Genomic DNA, 12,614 nt, shown 5'->3' with positions numbered 1-12,614 from the left:
AAAACATAAATCAAAGGGGGCTAATAATTTTCTCTCTCTCTCTGTGTGTGTGTGTGTGTGTGTGTGTGTGTGTGTGTGTGTGTGTGTGTGTGTGTGTGTATGTATCTATATTTTACAGTCTATGGTATGTATATATGAAGAGCACAACAGAGTTATGCGTATAAATACATAGAATCAAGAAATAAAAATAAAATAGTAAAAATAAATAACAAAAACATATTAAATATATATTTTAATTCACAATAACTTAAATGTACAGCCTATTTTTAAAAAATACACCGTGTTTTTTTACAGCTTTCTTGTTTTTGTTTGTTTGTACTCTCCTTAATGGTAACTGGTTCCTTTTAAAACACCCCCGAAAAAAAAGGTTTCTGATTCTGCTACGATGGATATGAAACTTAATAAGCATAAACGATTAATAAGGTATAGCAACACAATCTCACGGCAATTCGTAACTTTTTGATTTAGTGGCTAATTCCTATGAATTCCTATCATCTAATTCCTACAATTAAGTACGATTTGCTCATCCCCAATGACGGTTGAGTTTAGGGGTGGGGTTAGGTGCCACGCCTCCTTTTTTAAATCGTACAATTTCGTACGACTGAACTCGGTATGACTCGGTATAACCACTAAACTGACAAAACGTAAAATACATACGTTTTCTTGTGGGATCAGGCTGGGTATACGCTTCACTTTTCACTTGTCATAGTTCAAAACGACAAAAAAAAACACGTTTATAAGGTAAAAACTAAGTTTGACAGCACTGTATCATGCGTTTAATCAGCTATACTGTACCTTCCTCAAAGTTATTTTGTATGGCGCGTGTGTTTTCCCGCGGGTTCTGCCTTGTTCTGTGACGTGCGTCTGTCTGTGTGTGCGCGTGTGAATTCACAGCAGTTCAGATGCTGGAGCCCATCAGAGATCATTCAGCAGCACACACAGCTCTGCTTCACAAGGTAAGAACACTGCATCGCACAACTCTTCTGCATTTACACACTTTTCACTGCGATTATAGTGTATATTCAAATATCCAGCGCCGTCGACAAGGACAAAACACCTGTAGAAGTGAAGTGAACAGATGTGCACGCTCAGAGCGATCGCTTGGATGATCTTTGCATTCATAAACGCTTCTAAAGTGTTTCACGGTGTTAGCATGGGATTTTAGAAACCACGGAAACTTTTAATGTATGTGAGCTGTTTGTACGAGGTTGGTTTTAATGAAGCACGAGTGATCGCGGGATATTAATACACAATTTTGCACAACAATTGGCGTAATGAGGTGAAATGTGACATTTAATGTGACACAGAATGTGATGGTCAAACCAAATGATTAAATATACACTTTAAAATACTGGGTTGTTGGGTCAATAATTGAAAAATCCAGCAGTTTGGTGAAAAATGTCATTTAAGTTTAATTATATATTAATATACAATGAATATAGTCTCATAACAAATTGGCTTAAATTAATTAAATTGTTTAGTTTAATTTAAAAAATGTAATTTAAGTTTAATTATATATTAATATATATAATTCGTTGTTGTTATTTTGTTTACATTTAGTTTATTCTTTTGTAATTGTTATTTTCTTCATTATTGACAAACAAATGTTCAGTTGAAATTTTTTCAGTTTGAAAAATTAACCCAACATTGTCCATGTTTGACCCATCTTTGGGTTAATAGAACCTATCATATATATTATTTATTTATTTAAGTTTATATATAGTTCATTCTCTTGTTATTTTTTCATTTTGGACAAATGTGTTGTCTTTATGTGGCATTTCAAATTACATTAAAGATGAAATGACAGAAATTATTTACAGATTAGATTTCTCGCATGTATTTAATCTATTATTCAATCAATCATAAAGAATGAACACCGTCCTTACACTACATGAAAAGATACCAGATTACATTAAAGGCATTTTTTTTCATCAGGTACACTTAAAAAAAAATGCTGGGTTGTTGTAACTCAATGTTGGGTCAAATATGGGCAAACCAAACTATTAGGTTAAAAGGTGTCATAGTTCACCAAATAATGAAAATTTACTCTTTATTTACTGTCCCTCGAGTGGTTTCAAACCTTTTAGATGTTTTTTTTCCTTCTGTTGAACACAAAACAAAATATATATGTTTGTATGCATGTATGTATGTGTATATATATATATATATATATATATATATATATATATATATATATATATATATATATATATATATATGTGTGTACGTACATGTTTGTATATATATATATATATATATATATATATATATATATATATATATATATATATATATATATATATATATATATATATATATATATATATATATATATATACATACACATGCATACATACAGTTGAATACATAATTATTAGCCCCCCTGTATATTTTTTCCCCAATTTCTGTTTACGAAGAGCAGATTTTTTCAACACATTTCTAATCATAATAGTTTTAATAACTCATCTCTAATAACTGATTTATTTTCTCTTTGCCATGATGACAGTAAATAATATTAGACTAGATATTCTTCAAGACACTTCTACACAGCTTAAAGTGACATTTAAAGGCTTAACTAGGTTAATTAGGTAATTAGGCAAGTAACTGTATAATGATGGTTTGCTCTGTAGTCCATTGAAAAAATATATAGCTTAAAGGGGCTAATAATTTTGACCTTAAAATGGTGTTTAAAAAATTAAAAACTGCTTTTATTCTAGCCAAAATAATAAAAATAAGACTTTTTCAAGAAGAAAAAATATTATCAGACATACTGTGAAAATTTCCTTGTTCTGTTAAACATCATTTAGGAAATATATATGTATATAAAAAAAGGGTGGCTAATAATTTTGACTTCAACTATATATATATATATATATATATATATATATATATATATATATATATATATATATATATATATATATATATATATATATATAAAATATATATAATATAATATAATATAATAGTGTTGTCTTTATATGGCATTATTATTTAATTACTCAAAATTCTTTACTGATTTAATTGTAAAAAGAATTGTCCATATTTGACCCAATGGCTGGTTTATGACAACCCTGCAGTTTTAGTGAACTATTATGTAAGTCAATTTGTTATGTGACAAAAATTATAATCAACAATTTCAAGGAAAACATTCAGTGCTCCTTACTGGAGGCATAAACATTTTATTATTGCTATTATTTTACTAGGAGTAAATCATTTTGTTTACCCTTATATGAAATTGCCTTTCATAAATGAATTAGCATTGTTTACAGATGAACAATGTTGTTTTTAACCATTAAGATTTGGCAATTGAGGTTTAATTTTCTTAAACTGCATTCATGGCGGTTTCAATCTCTCCCTCAAATCAACTGGGTTTTATCTTCATGGCTTCCTAAAGCTGTTTAGCGGTTGACCAGCAGTCCATTGGTGAAAACTGCCATTAACATCAACACAAACAACTTCCCCTTGTTATTTCTCAATGAATTATGAGACAGCCTGGCTCCAAAGAGACCAACAAGTGTAGCCCACATTCTGCAGAGTGAAAAGCTGGCTTGTTGAGTCCATGCGACGACAGAACGTTCCTACAGCGCGAAATACTGAGACGCCACTTCAAAACAGGCAGAAACAGCTGCTTAAACAAATACTGGGGGTCGTGAGTGTGTAAAAGTATAAATTAATAATGCATGGCTTTATTTGATGCATGAATGAAGCACTCTGTTCAATGTCAGCCTGAGTTTGCCATCTCGGTTTGGAGCAAGATGTTACAACATACCTTCAAAATGCAGCTTCATTGAGACAGTATGGTGAAAGCTGAAAATAGGCAGACTTTAAAAGGATAGTTCACCCTAAAATTAAAATTAGCCAATGATTTACTCACCCTAAAGGCATCCTAAAGCTGACAGAGTTGGCTCCTTTGGCTCTTTATAGCTCTACAAGGGCAACAGACGGGTGTTTCTCTTGAACACTTCAAAAATAAAGCGCTAATAAATGCCTCAGATGGAGTTTAGTGAATCAATGCATTTTTTAGCCACACAAAAATACATATTTAAATTTTAATCAATAGTTTAGTGTCAAAAGTCCAGCATCTTCAGATTGGCTTTGGTCTTGACTAAGTGCTGTTGAGTGACATTTGTCCTGGGAGCACTGTACAAATATGGCGGTGGTATTGATGCATGTCTGTATGTGTTATCTAGTGTATACACTCACTGACCACTTTATTAGGTACACCTGTCCAACTGCTCGTCAATGCAAATTTCTAATCAGCCAATCACATGGCAGCAACTCAAAGCATTTAGGCATGTAGACATGGTCAAGACGATCTGCTGCAGTTCAAAGTGAACATCAGAATGGGGAAGAAAGGGGATTTAAGAGACTGAATGTGGCATGGTTGTTGGTGCCAGACGGGCTGGTCTGAGTATTTCAGAAACTGCTGATCTACTGGGATTTTCTCGCACAACCATCTTTAGGGTTTACAGAGAATGGTCCGACAAAGAGGAAATATCCAGTGAGCGGCAGTTCTGTGGGCGCAAATGCCTTGTTGATGCCAGAGGTCAGAGGAGAATGGCCAGACTCAAAAAAAAATAATTATCACAATATAACGTTTCATATTTCTACATATTTTTGAACTTTTAGAAATAAATTCCAGTAAAGAAAATAATAATTTAACAACTTAATTTTTATTTGCTAACATTACCAAGGCAAATAGTTTTAATAACTAATAACTAAAAAACCAAACACAAATATCTTGTTTCTTATGTCTTATAATAAAATAAACATAAGTGTTAAAGAGATACTTAAACTTGATAAATAAAAGTGTGTGCAATGGTAAAAAGTCAACGCTGAACAATCAAAACAGACTTTAAGCTAGATCAACATCTGTAGTGTCAATAATAATGACATGGTTTACGCTACATTCTTTCTTCCATTGCAGGGTGTCATACCAAAATTCATTACAGCTTCTCATTCAAAACATTCAGTTGTTGCTTGTTTTTTTTTATTATTCGGGTTATAAATAGCGCACCAAAACGTATTAAAAGGTAAGTAAATTATAATTAGTCAATTATAGGGCTGCCGATGCATGAGGCCAGCAAACACGACGTAGCTTTCAGTTATGATGATTATAGTTTCCATAATTATAACTTATTTATAGATAAAGGTCTATTATTCTGCATAAAATGACTTTATTTTGCTAGGGTTTATGGCCTTTAGCACGCATCAGTGCCATTCTGTGGGTCTATTGGAGGCATTCATAAATATTCCTAGCTAATCTATTAAATGTTGGAGACATACTCATTACATAAACGTGCTAAATCTGCAAATATATGACGGCGTGCAAGAAGTTTTGTGCATGAACAGAAGAAATCGGTGCTCGAGCAAAGAGATTCGCATGCTCGTATTACATGAATGCGATCTCGACTTGTAATACTGCGCTCACGACATTTGTCATTGAAATAACACCATAGGCTGTTGGAAGATCTGTGTAAAAGGCCTGCCGCCACAGCTGGAAAATATCCTAGAGGAAACACTGAATGATACAGTAAACCTCAAACGCTGTAAACAAAACAAATTGTGAGAATCAAATCTGGAACCAACCATCATTATTTAAATACATACTGCAACATTACAAATTAAAGACAAGTTGGTTAACGCTCTGGTTTTAATGCTGCCAGAGTATACGTGACTAAGCTAAAGAAATCTTTTAGATGGGGGGCTACTAGCTGCAGTGGTGGATTTAGGCATGGGAAATATGGGCGATTGCCCAGGGCGGCATCTCGTTGGGGGTGGCACAAGGAGACGGTGCAAACCAAAAGTCCTATAGTAAAAGCTTTGAGATACGATTTACTTTATGCAACCGTATTATTTACTCTATTTGCAACCGAAGCAACACCAGTGAAAGCAAACTGACGCAGAAAAACATTCCTGCGCGCCATTCACACGCACTCCTGTGTGAATCTCCGGTTTCCCCAACAGTCCAAAGACATGCGCTCTAGGGGAATTGGGTAAGCTAATTGTCCGTAGTGTATGTGTGTGAATGAGTGTGTATGGGTGTTTCCCAGTGACAGGTTGCAGCTGGAAGGGCATCAGCTGTGTAAAACATATTTTGGATAAGTTGGCGGTTCATTCTGCTGTGGTGACCCCAGACTAATAAAGCGACTAAGCTGAAAAGAAAATAAATGAATGAATAATATTTGTATAATAGCATTAATAATATTGTGTATGGGGCAAGGGTGTAGAATTAGCAGGGACTGAGGGGTGTCCCCACCAATATCCACAGACTATTAAAATGTCCCCATAAATAATTTAAATCGCCTTCAAAATAAATAATTGCTAATTTGTGTGTAAAATTGTATCATTTACACATGTTTTTAAGGCCCGACAGAGTTCAAAGTATTCAGGAAAATATAGTATTCTTTAATAAAGAATGATTTAATTGAATTATTTATACAGTAAAGACTTTTGCGGTGTTATTTTACATTGATTGTTCAAATTCTGTACTTTGAATACTATTTGACTATATCATATCAAAAACATTTGAAGTTCTAAAGCAGCGGTTTCCTTGAATAAGACGTGATAGTGTATTAGAAAATGAATTGGAAATGACCTTATTTTAATATAGTCAGTCATAAACTGAGGTGGGCCGGTCTAAGGCTTGAAACTCCAGGGCTGAAAAGGAGTCCCGCTCCGGCCCTGCTTGAGCCGAAGGCTGCCGCCTGGTCAATAAACATATAAGGAGATCCGAGATGAGGTAGGTCTCGAGAGCTCCCCCTTAGAAAAGGGAGGAAAAGGAGGAGATGGGGTGGAATGGGGGGATTCTTACAAACGAAGATAGAGCAGTAGGGAGAAAGCGATCCATTTAAAGTAAGCTTGGATCACTCCGATTGGATTAATACTGATTACAGATGAGAAGCCAGTCATGCTCAATCATATCACGTGCTCCTCTCGAAATTAATGAAACTTCACCTTGTACATGTGCAGAACGCTGCTCTTATTTCAGTCCACTTTTGTCCATTTGGTGTGTTCACGGGCAGCTTTTTAGTCCAGATGTGATCCTACAAGAGGCGACCACATAACTAGATGTTGTTGGTGTTAGATGTTTGGGGTCAGCTTGGTGTGTGCTGGCCATAAAAGCGCAACACCATTGTTTCAGCAGACACTGGGCTTCTTGATCAACACATTGTGTTTCGTTGGTTTCTCTCTGCTATCTAGCAGTGGCTAATCAGATCTGTCTGGCAGATGTTTGCTTGCTGATCTCAAGGTCACGTTGCCAGATTTTTCAAAGATGCGTCCAGAGATCAGTGATGACCATGCATGAACTCTGACCTTTTCCACTCATGGCTGACAGAGCGCATTAAAGCAGCCCATTTTCCGAGTGACCTTTTATCCCTAGTCTCCACAGTGCTGTGATGTAGAGGAGGATGGCCTGGAGCCATGCAATTCATTTCACCCCTGGTCTCCTCCAGGTTAATGCATAATGAGTCTGTGTTGTGTTATTAAACATTGCTCATTTCATGCTTAAACCAGTGCGGTTCATTTCATTTGAATATCATTAGGGCTGCATAATATATGGTTTCAGCATTGATATCGCAATGTGCACATCCGCAATAGTCACATCAGAGGATACACAATGTTGAATCATAATTATAGTCGACCAGGAGAAAGTTCTCATATTCAGAACACATGAGAGTTGTGAAGTTATTGCAGAGTTTAACCATAATGGAGTAAAATTATCATTTACACATGTTTTTAAGGCCTGACAGAGTTCAAAATAAAGACTTTTGCGGTGTTATTTTACATTGATTATTCAAATTCTGTACTTTGAATACTATTTGACTGCCCCGAAAAGCATAAAATATTACTATCATCACACTTCTGTCTCTGCTCTTTTGTATTATCTATGCTTGTAATTGTTTATTACATTTCATGCATAATTAACTTCCCTACAGAATCATCCCAATCAATCTAATTTAATACATTCTTTCCAAATAGCAGTTTTCAAGTAATCTGTTGAAATACTGTATGTATATCGCAATATTTATGACAGAAAAAATAAATATCGCAATGCCTGATTTTTGCAATATTGTGCAGCCCTAATATATATATATAAATAACAATGATTGCACCTGTATATTTGTTTGCAGCCCTAATATATATATATATATATATATATATATATATATATATATATATATATATATATATATATATATATATATATATATATATATATATATATATATATATATATATATATATATATATATATATATATGCAAACAAACAAATATACAGGTGCAATCATTGTTATTCAACCCCCTGAGTTATTTGCCCCCCTGTTAATTTTTTCCCCAATTTCTGTTTAATGGAGAGCAGATTTCTTCAACACATTTCTAATCATAATAGTTTTAATAACTCATCTCTAATATCTGATTTATTTTCTCTTTGTCATGATGACAGTAAATAATATTAGACTAGATATTCTTCAAGACACTTCTATACAGCTTAAAGTGACATTTTAAGGCTTAACTAGGTTAATTAGGCAGGTTAGGGTAATTAGGCAAGTTATTGTATAATGATGGTTTGTTCTGTAGACTGTTAAAAAATAGCTTAAAGGGATAATAATATTGACCTTAAAATGGTTTTAAAAATTAAAAACTGCTTTTATTCTAGCCGAAATAAAACAAATCAGACTTTCTCCAGAAGAAAAAATATTATCAGACATACTGTGAAAATTTCCTTGCTCTGTTAAACATCATTTGGGAAATATTTCAAAGAGAAAAAAAATTCAAAGGGGGTTAATAATTCTGATTTCAGCTGTATGTGTAGATATATTGGTGGACTTTAAAGGGACAGTTCACACAAAAATATTTATCACCCTCAGAGGATTTTTAAACCTTTATGAGTTTAAAACACAAAATACATTATTTTGAAAACACTGCAAACTGGTAACCATTGACTTCAGGAAAAGCAAATACTATGGAAGTCAATGTTTTTTTAAAAAGGGGAGAAGCTACTCCAAGTCCCGCCCTCTCTGTCAAACATTGAACAAAATGGCATATTTCAAAGCACTTGACGTGGCCTTTAATGTAGGTTAGCGTTCATGTTTTAATGATGTAAAATTGTTCAGTGTGTCTGCATTCTCAAAAGTTTAAGGTTTAAATTCTTAAAAGATTTTATACATAATTATTGATTTTATTATATTTTATTTTACAAATGTAATTTTTATTTGTTATTTTTTTACTTTATTTAAAAAAAGGCAACAATATTTGAGGTTTTAAATAAACGGTAGCATACACTAAAGTTTTTTTTTGTATTTTGTGATTCATGTTTTTATTTATTTATCCTTCTGAATTGCATTATGGGATCATGATCTTTCCTCCAACAACTTTTAACCTTGAAAATTTGTAAAAGTGACTTGTATGAACATGTTTAATAGTTTGCAGTGCTATATTGTTTGGGTTGGTGTTGTATGTTACGTTATGGCTCGTTTCCACTGACTGGTACGGTACGGTTCGGTTTGGTACGGGTCACCTTTATCAGGCTTGCGTTTCCACTAACAAGGGTACCCTTTTGGTGGGCGTGGTGTATGACAGAAAGTTTCAGTCGACGTCATTCTCACTCGAGGAAATGTTCACAATAAAGCTGTACGGGTCACTCACATATCATATGAGAAGCTCTTCTCACAAAACAGACGCTTTACACACATAAATACTTGTGTAGAAATGTTTATTACTAACTTTACTATGAACATGAGTTGATTATAACTGCAGATCAATGACAGTGCAAAACAGCCTACTGTAACGTCTGTAATTATATTAAATAACTAAATAAATGAACATATATAAACTCATACAGCCTCTTACAGTCTCCGATATATTATCAAGTACAGAAGAACTACATATAGCAGACATTTCGTCCGTATTTAAGTTCAAAATCAACACAAAATATAGCCTACAGTCAGTGAACACCTCTCATCTGTGTCTGTAATCTTCAGCAGCACATGTAGCCTCTGTTAGAGAGTAATTCTGTCATTCTCGGTTCATATTAGTCCAAAATGTGAAGATAATAACAATAATAGTTAAACAAGGCAGTTTGTTCATGTTTGCTGGATAATATTGTGCTCCTTTTTTCCGGCTTCTCCTTTGTTTCTTCACGCTTCACTCTCGCGTTTGTCAGTGTCTGACAGGATCGGGTTTCAAAAGCACGTCAATAATCAAGCGCAGGTTATTATCATCAGCTCAAGAAGTTTGTTATTTCAGATATAGACGAGCGGCGAGCGCAAGGAAGAAAGCGAAACCGCTCGCGCCTCAGACTGGCTCGTAAAAAACTACGGGGCACAGGGTAAATCTGCTCTACTCCGTGGCTTTGTGGCTGTTCCTCAAGATGACGACAAGGTTTGTTTGAGCCCGGGTCGACCATGGCCCGTTATTATATGTATATATAATTCCGCTGTAATCTCTTGGCTGTGCGTGTATTTCAAACATGGCGGGTTTTTTGTTTTCATTCTGGCTTGTTGCGTAAGCGAATGACGTATCTCTGTAAACCAATAGTGTTCAGCTGCGCGTGTGGCTCCGCCTTTCGGCACCCTTTCTCGTGTTTGGTACCCTTTCGAAAGGGTGCCGAAAAAGTGGTACGGAACGGTTTGGTTCGGTACGCTTTTTGACAGTGGAAACGGCTATAAAAGCGTACCAAACCAAATCGAACCGTACCGTACCACTCAGTGGAAACGGGCCTTTACAGAAACCTTGTAATAAACTGCAGCACATTTTCTGTTATTTTACTAACTTTACTACTTACTATACTTATTTTTCCAGATATTATTTATTATACATTATATTATTATCTTAAACTACTTAAAACGTGAATAAAAGTCACTTTGTTAAACTGTAGAGTTGAATTTTCAACATCAAAAGTCGACACAGAAGAGATCAACATCCCATAATGCAATTCACAACCGGAAATGAACGGAACACACACAAAATACAGAAACAGTTTATTAACAGATATTTTTTTACAATGTACTCTGTGATTATTGGTCTTTCTTTATTGCTGTTAAACCACCACACAAAACCTGTAGCTCTATCATGAAATAGCAGTGAATCGCATTTTAAAACCGCAACTCGTGCAGCTCTCGGTGGGAGTGTATCAGCAGTGTGTGGACGGGTTAAAGAAGCCGTAGAGAGAAACGGTTGTAGTTTATGCATCAGCACTGAGGAGTCTTTGTGTGTGTGCTAAGGTGGTGTGAGTGTGACGTCAAAACCCGCAAATCTCCAACTCCCATTAACCCGCCCCGTGTACCGGCAGAAGAAAATACTCTTTCTTAACGGTTTATTTGTGGTACGGAATATTTCGCTTAAAAATAAACATTCATGCCATTAGCTCAGTTTTTAGCTCAGAGAAACTGGCTGCTGCTTTCAAGAATGCTACCTGTCAGCAAAAAGTCCATCAGCCACGCCTTACGATTCCACTTTACTCGTAACGTCAAAGACTCTTTATGCACTGAGCACAGAGCCGTTCCTCATGCTGGAGTCTATGAATAGGAGGTATTTATTGTCTTAAATGAGCGCAGAACATGCTTGGAGGATGCTGAAATGAATTTATATGGAATTAATGAAGTGGACTAAAGGATGTTTGCTCACTTTTAAAGACGCAGTACGTTTTTCCACTTTAAAAAAATACATTTAATGCTTGAGGAAAATACTTAAGGAGCAAATACTTAAAGGTGTACGTTTTTTGAGTCTTCTAATGCATAAAAATGCCATAATATATGTTTGCAGATATTTCAGAAACATGCTCAGTGAACATGCTTGCTTGCCTTAAAAACAATGCTGAAGTCAGATATTCTGCTTTGAACATGTGTGTTACGTGCTGGAGCGTCTGTCTTTGTTTTGGTTCTTTTAACCCGCTCAATGCCAGTTTAGTCAATTATATTTCAGCACCCCGGGTTGCCTTGGTGGAAATTAATTCATTAATTCAATCAATCAATCAATCAATCAATTCATATTATCATTATTTCATTCAGAAAGGCTCACACACTCTGAAATGAGAAGCAGATTCAGAGTTCCACATGAGGTGGTTATTAATTAGCAATTAATATAAATAACATGAGTGTAAACATTAGGTAAGCAGGTTTCATTGTAACCCCGTGTCCTAACAACATGCTATGTGACGAGATTTGTAGTGATAAGCAGTTTGGTTGTTTGCATCAGATGAAATTTAAATACAGCCATTCAGAAGCACAGCATATCCATTCACTAAGGTTTATAATAGGGCTGGGTGATTTGGCCTAAAATGAGAGGTGCGTGGGTATGCGACTGCGCAAAGACTGGACCATATGCGTGCTCTCGATATAAAGTCGTATAAATCAGCCTTAACAGAGAGGGGTCACGTGACTCCACACACGGAAAATAATCAGATAATAATCGATCTGGGGAAATTAGAACGATTATAGGTTTTGAATTTCGATTATTTTTCCATTAATCGCTCAGCCCTAGTTTATAATCTAATGAATACATATTAAAGCTCTTTAACATCATTAAACGTAGATGCTGAATCACTGATATGTGTTGGTTTGCAGAGTCTCAGTTCTGAAGTTCAATTTCAAGCTGTTTACTTTA

The 12,614-nt window shown here is 34.9% G+C and overlaps 1 protein-coding gene across 1 annotated transcript in view; it reads left to right on the top strand.

Moving 5' to 3' along the window:
- Positions 1–878: 878 nt before the first annotated feature.
- Positions 879–12,614, top strand: part of hapln1b (hyaluronan and proteoglycan link protein 1b) — a 58,388-nt gene continuing 46,652 nt past the window's right edge. The window contains exon 1 of the mRNA XM_056467196.1: positions 879–956. The gene's annotated coding sequence lies outside the window, so the exon portion shown is untranslated. The remainder of the gene's footprint in view (positions 957–12,614) is intronic.

The sequence above is a fragment of the Danio aesculapii genome, chromosome 10, assembly GCF_903798145.1.
Source record: "Danio aesculapii chromosome 10, fDanAes4.1, whole genome shotgun sequence".
Taxonomy (NCBI): domain Eukaryota; kingdom Metazoa; phylum Chordata; class Actinopteri; order Cypriniformes; family Danionidae; genus Danio; species Danio aesculapii.
This window is presented reverse-complemented; position numbering and strand designations above follow the sequence as displayed.